The sequence below is a fragment of the Lepisosteus platostomus genome, chromosome 8, assembly GCF_059453375.1.
Source record: "Lepisosteus platostomus isolate fLepPlt1 chromosome 8, fLepPlt1.hap1, whole genome shotgun sequence".
Classification (NCBI taxonomy): Eukaryota; Metazoa; Chordata; class Actinopteri; order Semionotiformes; family Lepisosteidae; genus Lepisosteus; species Lepisosteus platostomus.
Window position 1 is genome coordinate 59402479 of NC_142618.1, and position 20742 is coordinate 59423220.

At 39.0% G+C, this 20742-nt stretch overlaps 1 long non-coding RNA gene across 5 annotated transcripts; it reads right to left on the bottom strand.

Annotated features, from left to right (window-relative positions):
- Positions 1-1363: 1363 nt before the first annotated feature.
- LOC148657621 (uncharacterized) lies at positions 1364-19364 on the bottom strand. Of its 5 annotated transcripts, none has more exons than XR_015941016.1 (4): positions 19174-19364; positions 11628-11669; positions 6859-6995; positions 1364-4622 (listed from the first exon to the last, which is right to left on the bottom strand). It is a non-coding gene; the product is annotated as an uncharacterized LOC148657621 (long non-coding RNA). The 5 variants fall into 5 exon arrangements; XR_015941018.1 differs by lacking the exon at positions 19174-19364 and adding an exon at positions 15310-15466; XR_015941017.1 differs by lacking the exon at positions 19174-19364 and adding an exon at positions 11909-12396.
- Between the last annotated feature and the right edge of the window lie 1378 nt (positions 19365-20742).

The following is a 20742-nucleotide window of genomic DNA, read 5'->3' on the forward strand; positions in this document are numbered from 1 at the left end:
CTTCAGAAAATGCTACTCTGGGAAGTTTGGTGGTCGAACTGGTATTCGACCATCTGGGGCTTAAATAACATATTCAAAACAAAGTACTGTTTTCATTCAGTGTTCACGATACTGCAATGTTTAATCTGATCACAGGGCCCCTGAACTTAAGATACCCAAAGTTCAGAGTCAAAACAGTTTTTTACAATATTTGTTTGGAACATTATACAGTAAAAATTCCCTCTAAGGGTGTATTTGGAGGCCTTTTTCACAGTAGGCATAAGCATATCTACAACACCTATAGAGGATGCCTATAGGAGGATTCTCAGACAGGCTGAAGTGCAAGTTCTTACATCTGTTTTGTTTCTTTTTATGCTCATGATTACAATAGGTTTTGTCCAAGAAGAAACACATGCATCTAAAAATGAAAATAGGAAAGCTTCTTATCAGCTGTGCTTAAAATGACATGTAAATCCTCTGAATATGCAAGGCAAATATAGGAGAAGAAGCAGCACATTTCAGCCCACAGAAAACATACAACATGTTTAACCTTTAATAGGTGTTAACATAATGATTATCTATTGAATGTAGTCTATTTCAATATCCCATTTACATGATTGACCACAGTATATCTTCTGTTCTGAAAATAACTATGATGCGTCCTTCAAAGTATGCACTCTGGAGGAAGTGGTTCTGCTGCTCAGTCAAACAGACATGCAAATACCAAAATATAATAAAGACGATCTAATGCTCGTTGAAAGCACTGAAAAGAAATTCTGCTGCAGATGCCTTGATTTTAGATTTGAAGTGACGCAGGAAATTGTGTGGCTGTTGTCGCAGGTACGGTATTTTGTTTGTTTCTGTTGTGAGGCTTGTCATTTAGACATTGGCTTGTAATTAAATCACCAGCTTCAATGAATTTGCGATATATATATATATATTATAATTGTTAGAATAAAAGAAAGCAGCTTTGGCTGTCGAAGTGCAATGCCCATATGAAGTCGATTGCACCATTTCTGAGATTCTGTGCCGTCTTCTGACTTGCCTGTGCCCTGGTTACCAGAGGTTCTCTAAAGCTGCCACCATGTGGCTAGTTGGGATGAATTAAATTGCATGTGCCCGGCAGCTCACAAGTATTTGCTGTTACCAATATCAGCGCAAGATACCACATATGAAAGTTTCCTGTGGTCTGACAGCGGAATATTTAACGCAAAAGGAAAATTTCTAGAAAAACAAAAACGCTTCTAAGGCATCATCACAATGTCTCTGCCGCGTCTGAACATGGGCAGAGCTGGAGTCTCTGTTCTTTTACGTAGAGGAGCACAGTGCAGCAGGTGAGGAAAAAACAAAGGAAAACAACTGAAACAGATGCTACCACAGGCTCTCACATTTACAATAAAGCACGGCCCGGCTTTATTTATTCTTTGAGAAAGCAAATGCATGGTTGTGCAGTTCACTCCATAAACATGTTACATCACCCAGTTTTCTCCAAGAAAGACAGCATGTGGAAAGCAGACTATGAAAACAGACTCACCCCTTTATCCCTTTAGAAAGAGAATAACCCATAACCCTGAGTGAGCAGACTGATCAATAGTAATTGGTTATAAGACGTGAAGATGATTTGACCGAATTCCTTGATGCATGAACTGAATAGACTGCCTCTGTTTTGTAGTGTTCTGCCATTATGAAAGCATCCATTTCTGACTGCAGAGCCTGCATTTCTAGACAAAATTGTCAGCCTGTCAAAATATTGCAATCAATTATTTTCCCGGGTCATTAATCAATTACCACATATGCCAATCGTAAAGTATTATCCATAATCCCTATCAGTTAACACATTTTGTATGTGAAATTCAGTGGATCACTCATATTTCCATGTGTTATATATTTAATAGCAAGTAACAATGGACTATATAATCCTTAGAATTGATTTACAAGGGTCATAAAGACAATGGGAATTAGATTTCGAAAACAGGTAACTACTATAATTCCAAGCAATTTCTGGAATAATATCCTGATGTTGACAATTGTAATGCCATTCATTATGTCAAGAACTAGTTACTTTTGGATGTGCTCCTAATTAGGAATGGTCTCTATACCGCAAAGCTTGTTTTGTGCCTAATGTTTTTCCCCCCTCAAATTAGCTTAGTGAAGCATTTCTTTAATCACTTAATTGCAGCTAGCCTTTTGAAAAGAAAGGTAAAAAGAACAGTACCAAAAACATGCATGTGCACATACTGATATCCATACAGGGTTAATTGCATTGTTTTTACTGAAATCAGTCTGCGTTCTGTATGCATTACTGCACTGATGACAAACAACTTACTAAAATCAGTCATCCTTATTGTAATAATATAGTAGTACCACAGAGGGAGAGATACAGGAAAGGAAGGAAAAAAGCAGCACTAAATGCTATTAACTACTGTATAAAATACAAGTGAATTTTAGCTCTTGTTTGCATTTCAGCAGCTCTAAGGACCTCTAATGCAACAGCAATAATCTTGATTACAATTAAACTAAATAAAACTTAGTGATTTCCACACATACAGATGCATATATCTGACTATATTAATATAGTAATTTCTCAGCTCAATAAAATGTGCCTTTTCAAAACACCTATACAAACTCATCTGAAACTGTATACATCTGAATACTTTATAAGCAAAGAGAGGTGTCAATTTAGAAACACAGCATCGAGCTCATGTGGAATATGTATAATAAATAGTATCTCTAGTAATACTCTAATGTAACCGCTAAAACCCACATTACTTATTCAGAACATGCTTAGTCACAACAGCACAACGCACTCGCACACACATATTTTGACTGAAATAGCATTCAAGAAAAAAAAAGTATTCACTGGCACCGGCATCGGAAGACACTTTCTGGGGTGTATGTGCTATTCAAGGGGAGGTGTTAATTGCCGTGCTAATTACACCATGATTGCTTTGCACTTGTTTTGCACATGCAGGTGATTAAATTGTTAACGGGAGCATATTACTTGGCCCTGTTAACACGTTTCTCCCTGCCGCCTCCCCTCCTTCCCTCAACCAGCGCGGCGCCCGGGCAGGAAAGTCCCCACGGCCGTCGGAAGAGCTGGGAAAGTGGGCTCCATTTTCTCGGATCGCCGCTCCGTACAGTCAAGTCTCAAACGCGGTTTCCTCTCCTCCTCCCCCCCCCTCCTCCAGCCCTGCTCCGCCGCTCAGGAAAGAGCAGCAGCCTATTAGAAACGTGCCCAGCGTGAGAGCACACTTTGGCCAGATGCTAGCGCCGAGCCCACCAAGGTGTTATCTAAAAATTAGGCAAGTGCTGTGGATGGCGGTTTCCACCCCCTCCTCCTGCTCCTCTCCCTTCTTCTGCCTTCATTTAAAAATTATGGCAGCCCGGCTCCCGTCAGTCAGTCGGCCGGCCGGCCGGCGGTGTCTCACCGAGGGGATGGCAGAGGAATGACAGCGAGTTTCGAGTGATTTATTCGGCTCCGGCTCCGTTGCGCCGCTCGCCCAGTGGAAGCAGCGCATGGGAACACCCGCATCTGTTGCAGGACCGGGGCTGGGAGGACCCGCCGAGCTCTCTCCGCCCGGCACGGCGCGCTGTGCGCCCCGCGTAAAGACGCGAGGCTCCCCGCAGTACCGTCCCCTGGGGGACTCCTGCTTCAGCGCTGAGCAAGGTATCCAAGCGCACGGGTCCGGATCCAGGCCCAGCAGACCGCGGAGTCTCACTCGGCATTAACGATGAGGTCACAAAAATCTGAACAGGTAGATCTGAGAGCCCCCCAGAATCCTCCTCACAACCGTCAGTTTAAAAAAAAAAAATCAAAACCAGAATTATATATATATATAATGATGCTGACCCAGAAAATTATCTTTTTGTACGTAAGGAAAATCTTAGAAAGTAAATCCCGAGTTGCTATATTGGTGTTGTAACGGGATGCTGGTTTAATAAGCCGTAAGCATTACGTTAAAAATAACCCTCTTTTTCGGTCCCCCCCAAAATATTTTTCTTTTCGTGTAGCGGGAAAGTCTTTTATTCTAGACGTTTGTAGTGCTGTTTGGCACAGGTGAAGGTCACAGACGATAACGTCAAAGCTGACTCCCTGACCCATGAACGACGCAGAATTCAGAATTCCCGTATAACCACGTTTCCCCCTGCCAATTTATTTAGAAAACAAGCAATCTTTAAGTGCAGGTCAAGGTATTGTTATGAGGAATAAGATTCTCAAAGATTCTGCTGACCCCACCCAAATCCCCCTTTGTAAAATATATATACAATGTACCCACCTTTCAAAATAAATAACAGTATTGCAGTCTACGTGCAAACACCAAAGTAGCATTTATTTAAATACAGAAACCAGATCTAGACACAGCAACATGTACAAAATGGGTAATTGGTGATGTCCTGGCACACTTTAGCTCCTATGATCCTGTTTTTGTTTGGAAAGAAAGGATTTGCTATAAAACTAATAAGATCAAGTAGAAAAAAAAAAACATTGATATCAAAGTCTATCTGTCCATCAGATCTGAAGATCACCTGGGCGTGCTGTCACTGAGAATGAGGTCATGGCAAAGATAAATGTTCTTTAAATGCGCAGCAGTCAAATCAAGGCAAGCGCCGTCCATGTCTGATGTATTGATCGGGTCCAAGTCCTGTGGAAAGAGCCACAAATTCTATCACCTGTTTTGCTAGCAGGACCACAGTGGTCATTAGCCTGCCTTAGACGGAGATGCTGAGGGTGGCACACAATATTTCATACCCTACTTCTGCCTGATAGATGAAGATTATATGTTACAAACCAACCTGCACTGCTTTTTTTTTTTTGGGTACGGGGCGCCTTAATTCCCACCATTCATACATCATTTCCTCCCCTTGCTCGGCTGCATCCTCCTCCTTTCCAGCTGGGCTCGGCTCAGGCCAGCTGCCTGTCTTTCAGTGCGCGCTCTGCCACAGTGGCCACTCCGGCGCGGCACCTGCCTGTCTCCCACAATCCCCGGCATGTGGTCAGCACGCAGCGAGCCGCCTCACACGGGCTTAAAGAGACACGGCTCACTGGCCCGGGCTGCTTCCTGCCAGGGGAAAGTCTCCCGGCTCTCAGGGTGCAGCAGGGCTGATTAGCTTTGTACTTTTGTAAAATATCTAACCTTCTGAGCGTGCCCATCGAGGGAGAGACTGATTTTTTTTTCTGCTTTCACTTTTAAAATGGCTCACTGAAAAGATTTCACAACAGGCAAAGTGAAGTTAAAAAAAAAAGATCTGAGGTGACAGACCATGTGAACACAATCTTAGTATGTTCTTCTTTCTTTTTGTCGTATCTTGCAAACATTCCTTAATACATGACATTAATTAGGCATGTAAAAGCCTAGAGGGATTTAACAGGGTGGCCCGGTGTTAGAGGGTATTATTCAGCTTGTGTTGTGTCTTTTAATTTTTGCTGTACTTGTAAAGACATTGTTGGAAAACCAGTTGCACTTTGTTTGCAAAAAACAAGCAAAATATGAGGATTGTGACCTTCCAACCTTCTTCAGAGAGGCTTTTATTGAATCAGCTCTGTCTCTGCCCCCTGTATCTTCTGTATTCCAAACCCTTGGTTTTAATTGTACAAAAATTGTATTACCTCTTCTCTTTGTTAACTTTAGTCTTGAATTACTTTTGATAATATGAAATATAGAATAAGGTTTATTATTATTTTTTTCTCTGACACAAACTTTTATTCTATTTGAATTTTCATGGTGAGCAAATGTTTGTTCACCTATTAACATATTAGAATAAAAGTTAGTGTACACATGTCTGAGTTTCTTAACAGAGGTGTTAATACAATATGACCGTAAAGAGAGAATAGTGAAAGGTCTCATCTTTCTCACCAGGTCAAAATCGTCTTTTCTCTGTTCTTCAAGAATAGTCAGTTCAATGAAATGTCTGTAAACTGTTTATTTAGTGACTGCTTCTGTATTTTTTAACTGGTTAGCCAAAGACAGTCTGAATTTGTTTGGGCAAATTCACTGGGAGCACTGAAGGACACTTTCTCATTGCTTCTTAAGGTTTTATAGATGAATGTCCTCAAAAGTATTCATTTTAATTTGAACAATTATCTAAAAACCATTTCATCCTCGAGGGTCGTCGCAGCCAGGTTGCATCATCACCCACCCAACATCACCCACCCATCACAAGTTGCACAATATAGAATAAGACATAAAGTGTATACAAAAACAAAATCGTTCAAATACAGACAGAACAAAGACAAAATGTAAAAATGCAAATCATGAGAAAATAAATCAGTAAGCAGGCAATGTCTGTGCAAGGAGCTGTGAGCAGCATGTGAAGAGTCAGTAACAGTAAAGAAGGAATGTCACTGAGCAGAGGGCAGTATTAGTCGCATTTGGTTCCAAACCTGTGAGACCAGTGCTGTGACACTCCAGCTAGTAGATGCATATGTTTGCTTATCTGAGCTGTCATTAACACCATGAAACTCAAGACAAATGCTTTGGAAAAGCTTAATGTTTGCAAAGCAATTCATAAAAAAATCTGAAACTTGTGGCATGCATTTACAATACCACAGCTGTAGTTCTGTTTGCTTTGGATAAGTGTGAAATCTCATTAAATAATAGTTAAATTTCAAAGCCAGAGAGATACAGAACACGCATGTGATCAGTGTTGGGTTCTGCTAACTTTGTCAATTAATCATTCCTTCTGCCTGTGTTTTATATACTGATTCCCAAGTTAAAGGCTGCCTTCAGGGCCATGTATGGGAAGTTCTTTTTCAGTAGTTTTGTTGTTTCCTCTGTCTCCTGGGCAACAACCTAACTATTACAAAAAGGAAAAAGGTAAAGTGGGATGAAAAAGGTTCTTATAAAGATCAAATTGACTGTTCAGAGTAAGAAGTTGTACCGTTTTCATCCCATGTGTGACCTCCCCCAGACCTGCAGGAGTTCCAGCAGGTCTCTCATCGTGTTGCACTTTGCTGTTAAGGGGTCTGTCTCCTCCTGCAGTATGAGAAGCCTTGGCAGCAATCGGGCATATCTGTGCTGGAATAAACAAGAACAAGGAGTTGCGCGTTCCATCAAGTGGAGAAATTGAAAAGAGTGATATTAAGACTTATTAGCCAGCAGGAATATTTAAACGATAGTTTTGTTTTGTTTTACCAGTAATTGACCAGTCAGGCAATCAGGGAATGGGTGCTGATTTTCAAACACCCCTGGTGCTTATAAAAGCAACAGACATGCGAACAATTTCAGTGCCAAGACGCTCGCCTTTCCTGCTGCCCAGCCAGGAGAGCAGGAGCCCCAGTGCGGCTCACAAGCTGCACCTCTCTGTGATCCGAGAAGCGTGAGTCGCCAGCACTACCTCAGGAGAGTGACACTCGCAGTGAACTTTAGATCCTCTGCAAGCAACAGGTCGTGTTTCTCATAATTATGGTTTAAAGCATCTCCGAGCTATGCATCATCATGAATGCTCGCCGAGATCTGATTTCATGTAACATGACTTTTTGATTTTATGACGCTTTGCTCTACTCTTGCTTTAACCCCAAAGTGAAATTGTCAGGCCTTTCCCAAGCACTGTATATGGTAGGTTTCAGGGCTGCTGACAGATCCATAAATATGACACCTTGTTTTGTCCTCTTGATGTCTTGAGGTTCAGGATCGCCTTTGAATTTGAAACAGGTAAGCTAATAGGTTTGCTATAATACATGGGAGCGTAAGGTTTTTACTCTGCAGCTGCTGCAGGGGACACATGACAAGCAGATAATGACTGTATACCTGTCAAGTCAAGGATATCTGGCTGGCTGTAAATACAGATTTGCCTTTTTTCTTGATTTTTCTTTTCTCTCCGAAAGATCAACAAATGCAGCTTTCCACAAACTTCAATCTTCCAGAAATGTATTTTGTTATAATTGTGATTTTAAGCTGACTGGTGGTTCGGTTTAATGTGTGTTTGTGAATTTATAGATGGCCCTAATATGATTTCATTGTAGTGCGGAGTGAGTCTAACTGACGTGGGCTGTGTGGTAGCTTGCAGCCTCAGGGGTCTCAGGTGAAAGCATTCACCATTGTACAAAACAGTAAGATCTGTTTCCACACTGAGACTGGTGGAGAGCTTATGTTTTTTGATAGGATAAACCATTGACTCTTTTCCCCTCAGTTAAGCAGAGCTTGCTTCTCACCTTGCATGTCCACACTCCTCTCCGTGAGCTACACAAATATCTCTCCACAGCCTTCATCAAATATTCAACTTTAATCAATCAAATTAATGGACTTTTACAAAAAAAAATAACATAAAAAAAGATACCCAAGTAAAGATGGCTGTCTGAGAAGAACCACTAATAAGAATATCAGGAACTAGCAATCTGCATTTACACATAACAATCACCCTTACCTGTAATTAACAGCTTCTGAGTCCCAGAATACCTATATATAGCACTATCACTATCATAAAACATGTCGTTTCGCTTTTATTTAATAGATGTTTTATTTACCCTTTTTTAATTTTTTGTTTTTGTTTTGCTTCTTCTTAAGGTTCTGGAACAAAAGAATGCAATAGAATTCCTGACTGTGAACATACTCTTGTGGGGTTCAGGTCAATGTTGCAGATGTACACAAATGGAGATTTGTTCAAACAGAAGTTCGGGAGGCAGTTCAATTCTTATCTCGCCCACTTTCACTCTTCTGCGTATCAATATCTCGCAGCTCAGCTCCCTCCCCCCCCATACCTATTCCTCGTCTATCTCCCAGCTCACCCACCGCCTCAACTTCACCCATGCAGCAGCTCCCTGGCTCATTCCTCATGAAGGTGAGGAGGGTTTCTGTCAGCCTTGCCCCCATGTTCCCTCAGCACGAGGAGTTCGGCCAAACAAACCTCCAGGACTTCCTTCTCTATGTTGCATTAATTAGGATCCGACAGAACAACTCAACTGTGAAATGGTGAAATAAAGTTTATGGAAAGTAGACCGGGATTTCACAGCCATTTTCTGGAATGCTATTTGTTAAGCAAGTGTCCTCTCCTTTCACAAATCCAGATGAAAAAAAAAAAGATTCAAATGGAGCTGCTGTTCTTTCAATGCGCATCATATCTTTTAATGTCACTGATTTACAGATGTATTGCAAACAGAACATGAGAATCATTATAATTGTGAAATATCAACCATGAGAATTTGATTTTATCATAATGTTAGCTTTGCCTCACATAACAAGTAACTGTCTAATTAATTTAAACACATTTGAGTACATAAGTGAAACCAAATAGATTGTTTAAAAAAAAAACAAGTCACCTTTGATGGATATATATTCTTATTGATGTACTCAAACTTTACAATTTTGTACTTACAATTGCTTCTGATTTACTAAGTACACACTTAAAGTATTAAAATGTAATTTATGTGCATCAACATTGTTTTTAGGCCTGTTTCTGGTGTTAGTTTAGTTTAAAAGCCCAGCTCTCTTCATTTTCGAACTAGGCATGTAAGTTATTTGAAGTTAATAAACACCGAACAAATAATGATGGCCTTCATTTCAAAGGGCATTTAACACTACTTGACAATACCCTGTTCCTCCCTGAATAGGCCCCAGGGGATGGATGTTCTGACATCTGTGACAGTTTATTATACTGAATATGAAAGCACTAAACAGATTACGATCTGCTAAAAATGTTTCACCCTCAGTCTCCCGAACTATTACAGCAATCTTGAAAAACCTGAAGAGGATTTTCACATGGTCTGTGTCAGACCTCACCAGAGACATACGAAACTGTCCAAAAGCAACTTGGTGGATGGGCATTTAGGGTTCGCTGCTTCACGATTAAGTAATCCATGTTGAAGGAAAAAAAATGCATTCTTATATTTAATATCCACACAAATGTGTTGCCATTTGTGAATGTGTGATCCTATTTTTAATTAAAGACATAATCAAAATGATCTATTGATTGCTATTGACATTCAACATTTGAATTCACCAGTTTATTTTTGCTATGTTCTTTAAATTGCACTTTAATAGGTAGACAGATATAGATGGATAAACAGACTAGTAGTTGTGTAAATATAGATAAGAAACGTTACAAAACAGAAGAGGCCATTTGGCTCTTATAGCGTGTTTGGTAGTTACTGATTTTATGATCTCATCCAGCTGTTTCTTGAAATAAGTCAAGATACAATCTTCAACAACAAGTTGGGTAGCTTGTTCCATATTCACACAACTTCTGGGTAAAGATGTACTTCCAGTGTTTTGTTTTAAATGCATTACATATCTAATGTACAGCAAAACATCATTACAGTTTGATACTGAAATATCTCGCACACAGCCTTGGCAGATGTTTCCTTGTTTTTAACAAAACAGATACACTTGATTTAAAAATGTCTGTCAGTTCTGCTTTGATCTTTAACTATGGTCAGTAAGGTTCAGTAAGCAGCTCACTTTGCTTGTAAGGTGACATTCAAAATAAGACAACCATGTTAAGAAAAAGGCATATGTTTGCAAAGTTTCTCTGCCAAACAGCAAAAAGTGCAAAAAACATGTGTAAGATACTCTTTGTATCGCTGCTTGTCTTTTGGAACCAAAAAAGGAGAAAGGAGTTTGTGTAAGAAGGAGCTTCTGTTTTCGTCGCCTCTATTTTACCACCAGGTCGGTGTAGAATTCAATAAATCCGGCCGCTCAGCAGCATAGACAGAATTCAAAGGGCAAACTGACTATGTTCATCTGGAAGTTGATGTTTTTTAACGACGCAGCTTTTAAAACTCTCGAGAAATGCAGAAATCCTTAAGGATTCTGTTTTTACAGATGTGATTCTGATCTCTCTTAAAACCATATTTATTTCTATAGACGACTGGATAAAAATCTATTCCTAAGTCACCAGTTCCAATATGTGAGTTGAACACACTAACACTTACTAGCTGCATCTGGGGCTCATAGGAGGTAAAATCATTTCCTTCAGGCTTACTGACAACTATCTCTAACACCCATCGTTGAACAAGCATGGACACGACAAGGTCATTTATTTTGCAGCTCATTCAAGGAAAGAGAACCATCAATCCCTAAATGAAAGCATTTAAGAAAAGTTTGGAAAAAGAATAATTAACCCAAATGAAATATAAGCTACCGACAGGAAGTGGAAATGGGTGCCACTGGGTTTCAGTCTATAAATTAATCACATTTTCTTATGAGAATGGCTAATAATAATACCTTAATCACGTGATGGTACTAGCACATGGTTTTGTAATAAAAGCCTGATTTCCAGAGGTGGTGAGACTTGTTTCTGAAGAAGTTTGACTTTTTGCTGTGAAACGCACAACTCAGTTGAAAACATTTTTTTTTCTAAGGGGGGGGGGGGGGGTGTTCTCTGTTTTTGAAGTGCTAACCTGTCACAAAGCCAAAGGCATTACATTTAGATGATTCTTGGATTACGGTTCTGCTTATATTACTATGCTCCACCCAAAATTGCTGAACCTGAGTGTAAAAATGGGCAGAAGCAGCATCTGTGTGGGGGAGGGGAAACAAGGTTGTCTGAAAAACTGCACCTGTAAGTGAAATTCAGAAACAAACGCAGTGAAGACACAGCCTTCATAGCAGCGAGGGGGAAACTAAACAGAGCACACCCAGCAAGGTAATTGATATGTTAGGTATAGTAAAAAAAAACAATACAAAAAAAAGTGAAAGAAACAAATACTGTACCATGTTAGTTTTCTGGTTGGCTTCTGTCTTCCCCTGTGTTCCCTGAAACCCAATCCAAAAAGAAGCTGATTAGTGCAGTTGGGGTTCCATTGGCAGCTGCCAAAATGAAACTTAAGTGCTGAAGGCGGGTGATATTTGGTAGCCTCTGGCTGTTGTGAACCTTGCACAAGTCTCCTGGCAGCCAGCACATACCCACTAGCAACGAAAGGTACGTCTTTAATCGCTCCTCGTTGTCTTGGGTTTGTTCCTGCGCATGCCACAGGACCAGTGAAAGCTCTCACCTCCTGTTCACGGTGGCTAAGGTAATCGTGCCAAGTCTAGACAGTCCCGCTCCTATCCGTGAACTTGGTTGCGCTGAATTTGTCCTAGATTAGAGATTCCTGCCGGCAGGTTAATACAGCTGCTAGCTGGGCTCCCCGGAGCACGGCTTCAAGCTCGCTAAAGCACAATGAGTCTTAGGCGTGAGGTCCCAGCTGCTTGCAGCTCCGTCTACAAGCAGCGATGCTTGAAAACGACTAGTCTTTCGTCTCCCCCAGCAGCAGTTCAGAGGGTAGTATCTTGTGTAATACTCATATTTTGCTCTTTTTTTTGCATAAAATATTTTAATTGTTTAATTGTTTAACAGGGTTTTAAATTCATACCGTGTTTTGTAAAAAAATAGCACCCATTCCCTTACATGTACTGTGACTGTGTGTATAAACTGTTCTGTTGAGAAAAACAAATCTGAAGTCCTGTACTCTGGAGAAAATGCGTCATTATTTGCTATTGTATTGTTGTCAATAAATAAAAATGTCATGTGCAAAGCAATCAGTGTTAAGTTTTTGATGAACAATGTGCCATTCACTTTAAGGTATCTGGCTTTTTTTTCCTCTGCCCGTGTTTCTTGCCTATCACAACACAAAGCCCACTTGGGACATCACTGAAAGCTATAACAGCTGTGAAATACTTTATTTAAATTGTATGCTTAGCAATCTAGTTGTTGTGGGATTTGCTGCTTGTAAAAATAAACAGAAGTGATCCGTCTCCCTGGGATTAGTTTAAGATATAGAGCCAGGTTTTATATTGTCTAATACAGTAAAAATACATTTCAGAACACAGGTTTTTTTTACCCTACTGATTGATTAATATATGTATTTACACAATTAGTTCATAATTTATTCACATTTCACTCGGTGCACTCATCACACTAACTGGATGGAAATTCTCTTTGCATCGAGTTTGCATTGCGTACCTAAACTGAAATATCTTGCAAAGCAACCAAGGTCCAACGACCTAATCCTTTTGTTTCTCTTTGGAATAACATCGTCCTCCATCAGCACTTTTGTGCAATGCGTGGAGTCATAACTTGGTTCACCATCATGTCACTGGGAATGACAAGAAACTAGTTGGTGAGAAGGTTTTCAACTTAGGTCATGTGTAGCATTCAGCACTGAAGCACGAATCAAATTATTAGTATTTCCCTGTACTCTTTCTCCGTGTCAAACAACGCAGCTGTGGGGCAAATGAGATGGTATTCAAAACTATTTCATCAATATAGAATGGATTCAGGTCAACATTGGCCAACATTTTCCCCGATATGCATTTTTAACGATACTGGAACAAGACTGGATCGCTGGGCCAATCTTTAAATATTGGTGGTGGTGTTGGCAGTCTTGTTTGACTTGACAATGTGAGCCAATGATGGCCTCCCTACGGCAGAGATTTTTTGTGAGGTCCACATCCTCGGGTTAAAACAGATGTTTGTTGCTAGATATCGCACTCCACAGTGCTGTTGGATATCCGGGCAGCAGATTGAAGTGATCTCCCTGTTGCGCCTGTCTGTAGTAGAGCTTTAACCAGGTACTTGCTGCTTCCCAATCCAGGAATGATCAGGTCAGGGCAGTTTGTTACCTTTGGACTGAACTTTTACCATTTTTCATAGCTCTAACTAACATGGAACAAAAAAATCTGGATTTTAAAAAATGGAAAAATGGTGCTATCGCATTTTAGTTGTGTCCATTGTATATGGACAAATTATGCAGGGCTGCTGAAACGTATTCAGAAGGCTACTGATCGTTCTGTTTATTTAAGGCCTGAAATAATTGAGACATTTTACCATGACAGGTACTATTCCAAATAAAGTTTGTATATAGGTTTCTTGATCATTATTTGGTCAAGGATATAAAACAATTATAATTATAACAATTGGTCACAAACACAGCAGGGTGTTTTGTGAAAAATCTTTACCTGTTGGCTCGTGGAATAGAAATCAGTACATGTATATGATTAGTACATGGATTAGTAGGTGGCTTGTGATTATGATCCGAGTGTTAGTGGGATAGAAATAAAAGACTGGCTGAAAAACTCATCTTTTGCACCACTGTTGCCACAGTTTGTAACAAAGGCATGGTACCATCATCCGTTGCAAGTTACAGGTAAAAAATGCAACCATATTAAGGATAACTCATACGCACATGTATTTATTTTTTTCTATTATAAAACCAAACACACTTTTTGAGAGGTTGTCCTCTTAAGCAATAGTGGACTAAAGCTGTTAAGCTTTAATAATGTGGGTAGTAATTCACAGTGTTGGGATGGAAGGGCTTTAACTTGGCTAGTTTCCAACGCTGTCATTGAAATAAAGAACAGAGGGAAAGAGCAGAGCTCTTGGTATAAGGGTTAAGAATGTGCTGTCTTGGAATGCTACACTTTCTGAAGGATTTCTCTCCCCATTGAGAACAAAGCTTGTTACAACCTGTTACTGGAAGCTTGAAACACTCTTTTATTGGTAGGAATGAAAATATTTACACGCTGCTTAGGTATTTTTTAAAACCATAATCTACCTCACATATTAACAGTGAGCTGCCTTTTATGATACAGACGTTATATAATATGATAAAACACAATTTCACTGTACTTTGATGACAGATACAGAGATGTTCTTCCTCAATACTGGACATTTAAAAAAAATATTTTCTTGATGGAAAAAAAAAATATAATATGAACTTATATTTCCCGATGCAATAACAAAATCATAATATAAATTTTAAATTAAATCAAAAGAGATATTAAACTCTTCACAACTAGTAATAGATATTTACACTCGCAATATAAGTACAGACTTAAAAAGGCAAATGTTATGTAGATCAGTCTAAAATGGAAAAAAAATAGTCTGTTTTTATTTTAAATTATACGTGACAGTCCTATTCTTCCCACAGTGACTATTTATGTAAGATTTGTTAAGGTGATTTAACCAGCATGACCACATGTTTACTTTGTGAGAGTATTTATGATCAATTTAATAAAAATGTTAATCCAAGGTGAAACACACACAAGTCACCTGAAAGTAACATTCTATAAAGAATTTGCTGTTAAATTTACAATCCAAATAAATTCAATAACAGCAAGAATATCGTTTAACAATAGCAACAGGACTGATAAAAGTCTAGATTCACTAAAAACACTAGCATATCGACAGTATCACAGATTTCATATATCGTCATATTATGTTTCAGTATAATATATTGATACCTGAAACTTTCAAACCTGACAAATTCAATTACTCCAGAACTTTCTAAAATACACTGTAAGTATTTTTCTTTAGTGTGCCTTGTTTACATCTACCATGTACAGTAAGACTTCATCCAAAAGAAGTGACACAAGTGCTAATTCAGTCTGGGACAATCCCGGGAGCGACACTAACCCAGGTTTTAGGCTTTTGTCTTCTTTTCTCTATTCAGTCATTACACCAAAACGGACTCCTTTTTGTCTTCAACCCGTATCCTGCTGTAAATATTGGCACAACGCTACAGCACAGGAGCACATAAACCATGAACGACGTACATTGTTTTCTTATTGTATTTCTGGTGAATATGCTCTCTTGGTATTTTCCGGGAAGACCATGATAACGTTTAAAATATTACTATGCAAAGCAGTTCTGTGTGCTGTGCCACTCCTATTTCCACGGTGACTATTTCTGTAATAATTGTTAAGTTGATTTTCTGTTTATCTCCTGGACTACTTTATTTTGGTGACCACTAAAAAGGCATTTTATGTCTGATCGCATCCTTGATTAATTTTGTCCAGTTTTATTAATTTCCAAATTTTATTTTTGTACTACAGCATGCACAGTAGATAACGTCAAGAAATACGATTCGGATCCAGAGGGCTGCTAAGCAGAATTCTTTTTTTCTCCTTCTCCGACAGAACAAAAAAGTGGCACCCTGACTTTAAAGACACATCAGCGAGCGTTAATCAAAATGGGCTCAGGAAGAAAACTTAAGCAACTTAATAAAAAATGAAACTCGTATGTATATATAATGTAGCGCCGGAGTCTTGACAGCTGTGAAATAGAGTTTTACTTATTCAGGGGAGATCTTACTTTTGCAATACCTACTAAGATTATTATTAGTTCCCAGACTCTCAGACATGTCAGAAGCTACAATATGCAAATAGAGGGTTTATTAAACCCATCACAAAAAAAATCTTTATAGATATACACAGACACTGAAAAACAACCTTCAGTTGCAATAAACAACCTGATTTGGGGTGTCAGTAACGCCCCATTCTGAAAACACCTCCTTGATGATTCAAGAAACGTCAAGGCTGATTTTCCAGGGAATAGGTGCAGAAAGCAGATGTTTTTTTTCTGCTTTATAGCAGAGAACAGAACTCTTTCGTCATCGGGTTAACCAGGTGTAAGGATACCATCTCTCATCCTTCGTACAGGAAAATCGCGTCAGGTTCTTTCGCAACCAGACGTGCCTGAACACTACTTTCCCACACAGCTCTCTGAAAGTAATGCAAACTTTTTCTCCCTTTTTTTTTTCTCTCCAGGTAAAAGGAAACTATCGACTATATTAGTTTCTATTAAACAATACCGAGGATATCTTTCCCCTTTTGATAAAATGTTGAGACGTTGAGATCACAAATCTGTCTATTGTGCCCACGTCTGTCCACAAAAATTTGTTTTTGATGTCTTCAAAGTATCAAACGCAAATCAGGTGGTATTACGGTAACAGATCGGGTTGCTTTCACGAACTCCGTGACTTTTAAGAGGAACTGAAACGAAATGCATCTTCAGCGCAATTCGTATTACTGTCGTGTTAATTTCACCTTTCGTTCTCTGCCTTTGCCCCGACAAAATGAAAGCTGTACTTTTCTGTATTTTGAAAATACCGTGTCTTTCTCATCTCTTGATCTAAAACATGAGTTTTAATCTCCAGACATTTTTTTTTCGAGAATGGTGAATGGAGGTTTGCTTCTGCAGTCTGGGAACCAAAGAGATGTAAAACCAATATTGAACAAAACGTTAGTCTGGTCATGTCACTCAGGGGACCAGATTAAAGCGCCCTTCACAAAGATACGTGCGTAATATAGGATTATTGGCGATACTTCACAAGACGCTGGTGGTTTGCTTCTATAAAAGGACCTTGACGTGTATAGTAAGAGCCATCATGGACATGTGTGGTAGGGAGATAGGAAGGAAGATTCTAATTATCTCACCAAGTACATAGCAAGCCTCCCATTGTTTCACCAGATCTGTTCCATTATACCGCACTTCACTTGTGGATCTGAGAGACCCAGATTGAAATGATGTGACTGGATATTGTTCAGTAAATGCTATTAACTTTTAAGCTGAGTGACACATAACAGTGAGGCCGACGTAAATTGCAGTTCCTTTTCCTAATCCACTTTCTGACGGGGAAACATTACCAGAGCCTTGTATTTTAACAAGAGATTACTTTGGGAGCTCCGTACTTCGTGGCTCACAAATGAGAGATGCCACAGGATTCTTTCTTTCTCCCTCCATTGATCCTTCCAAATCTTATTCAGTATCCGCCAATGAAAATGCCTTGAGGGCATCCCTCAAATCCAACACCAGGTACAACAATGACTGCAGCGCTGCATCTGCACTGAATCTGGGGGGCTCTCATTCACTTAGTTGTGGCTCAGGAGCTAAACAGCAAAAAGGATCGTCATACTAACAGTTTCAAAGAAGAAACTGTTTTTGTGCTGCTCAGTAAGCAAGGCCTGTGGAATCTCTGCCAAAGTAAGAACCTAACCAGTAAAACTAATTTCCTGCTGTGTCCAGAAATCTATTGAATCCCCACAATGAATCACCACCATGCTTCCACACCCCTTAATGCCATAACCTGTTTCTCCAACCGTGTGAATCTGTAAAGTGATCCCTCAGAATTTAGTCATCACAGTTTGTTTGATCTTTCCTCTTTTCAAATATCACCCTCTTAAACAGATGTACAGTATATATATGTATACGTACAATACTAACAACAAAACAATGTTATTTCTTATTCTACCTGATCATTGGTTCTGTATGATAGGTGGAATGTATCATGCCATTTCCTTTTCTGCAGTGTTCAAAGGATACGCTCTGCATCACAGGCATAAAATGTGTATTTTTGTAGGAGGTATGCAAAACATCCAAAAAGAAATGTAGAAATGTGTCTTTAAAATGAATTTTCAACAGTGTCCTCTACAACATAGACCAAAGGTAACCTTTTCTGTTCTTTCACCTACATAGTTTCAGGGCAGTTTTTAAACTGAAGCTTATGCACTGTCTTCACTTTCATTAGTTAAACTCGTACAAATATAACATGATTTCACACATGAAACACATTGGTTACATCTTTTAATTTATTACAAGCAAATGGAACACTACTGGCATTTTGGCTTCAATCACTTAAAGGAAACTAAGACAATTAATACTTACAAATCTGCATGTAGTCTTTAATAATGTCAGTAAGGAAATATTTCCACTCTTTTCAGTGAATATTAAGCCTTGTTTTAGCAATTGATCTTCTATATCATTACTTGACCTCAAAAATGAGTTGGAACAGGATGTGTCAGATTTTGATATGGCCTTACCTTTCTTTTGTTAAAATCAAGAAGCTCCTTGGAAAAAAGCCTTAAAACTCTTTTGGAATAAAACTCAGAAAAGATATGTCTTTATTAATTGAGTCCAGTGTACATGTTAAAATTGTTAATTAACTGTTAATTGTTAATTAAGCTGTCATTTGGTTTCCTTTATCCCTTTATTGAAAGCAAATATTGTTATTCATCATGAATGTAAGGAAGACAAAATGGAATCTTTCTACTTGGCTAACCATAAGCATTATGCTTACCAAGTATTCAAAATGCTGGGTACTTAAATCTCTTCCTTGACGGATTCAAACAAGTACGTTTTTTGAATTTAGGGCCCTGAATGTTTTGCTATCTGATTAGGGCTTTAAGTTTTTGATTATGTTGAAAAACTATAATAAAATTGCACTCATTATAGTAAGAACTATTCCAGCGACTAATAACAAAACATATTGGGAACGTTCTTCTTGAAAACATTCTTTTGATCTGCCTCTCTTCGAAGAGCCTAGCAGTGATCCCTTAAAAGCAATGCTTAGTTAATTCGGTGCGTTTCTCACAGGTTTTATTACTCGATCTATTTTACTTGCTGATTCATTTACCTGAGGAGGAAGCTCCAGAAATCTACAAGTCTAAGTTGATTGAGCAATAAAATAACAGCATTTTTAATCTAACAAACAAAACCCACCTGAGTTGTAATAAAAGTGACATGTTTGATCTGCGGAACATGCGGAGGCAGCAATTTCTTAGTCAGACGAAACATGCTCTTTTTCCCACACAGTAAAGTGGTAGAAAAATACATCTCTCTGTCCCTGTTGTGGATGTGAAACATGTAGATTCATGAGGGCATTGCTGTTTAACTACCGCTCCAGTAGTGTTCAGTTTTCAACATGCTTAGTTAGCATGCACTGGGTGCAATTTCAAATGCCACTTCCAGCCAATATAGTGAGCTGCTGTGCCCCAAGGCACAATCAGCTGGCCTCATGCCATTTTCAGATTATTCAGCCTATTTTTTGAAAGCTTTTAAAGAAAATAAGGGGAGAAGAGAGAATAAACAAAAGGAAAACAGGGCAGAGCGCTCATTAACTTTTAAATAGAGGGAACCTTAAATCGCCACCTGTGACCTGTTTGGATTATAAACACTGTTAAGCCACTTTACAGCGAGCTGCTTTAAAAGCTGATAATGTTTCCCAGTGATCCCGGCCATACTGACTGCACAGGCATTTTCAGAGAGACAGGTTGGGGCCTGCAAAGTCCCACTTCTCTTTACGAGTGGAGCAGCTTTGAAACGGGAAGCTCTCTGGGTGTGTAAAACCAGTTCCGCTGGAACATCGTGTTAGAAAGCCGAAGCCTGGCGCTCAGAAGAGATCAGTGACGTATCCACACCTCCATGAAACTGTTTTTTGTCAGCAAGGCGTGGATAACAACCCTATCAAACTGTGTCATCTCTATCAAGATGTAGGACACCCTTCTTAACTACATTAGGTTTTTTTTACCAGAGTTAAAGGTATTATTCATACAATTTACAGTATATACTCTTGTATATTCCCTTCAAAGTAAAGTTCTGTCTTTACAAGGAACTACGATTATTTTGATTAACGCTAAGGGAGACTTTATGAGGACATTCATACACACAAGGTTGTACAGCTGTTTTTATAGTAATTCAGAATTTCAAACTACATTTAATAAAATAGCGGCCTGTTGCACATCTTTTACAAGGTTTTTTTTCTTTGAAAAATATGGAACAGATGAACATCATTTAATTTCAGAGACATTAATTCTTAGCACCACGAGAGCTCAGAAACTGCAGTTGCTGCAGACAGAATTTGGTGAAACACATTTTTAAATCTCAGGTGCCCACAAATCATGGATCTACTTTAATATGCAGAGGATAACATTGAAAACATTGAAAAAATAAACAATATAAATGACAAAAAGGGAATTTTTGAATCTGTGTATACAGACGTAAAGTGTTATGACATATAATACTATGTGTACCTGTGAAGAAAATTCTTCCACTGCTTTGGTGAACCTCACAAATACATGAGCAGCCAAAATGTTTAGCAACAACACAACAATTGTCCTTCTGACCTGGGCTGCAAACTGCAGGATGATACTGGTTTGTCGTGGCTGAATGTGGCTTTGTGTTTTTGAACCGGCTTAAAAAAAACAAACAAAAAAAAAACATTTCATGATTTTTCATTCATATTATAAGCTGGTACATATCAACACAGCAAAAATGTAAGTGGTGTTGTAG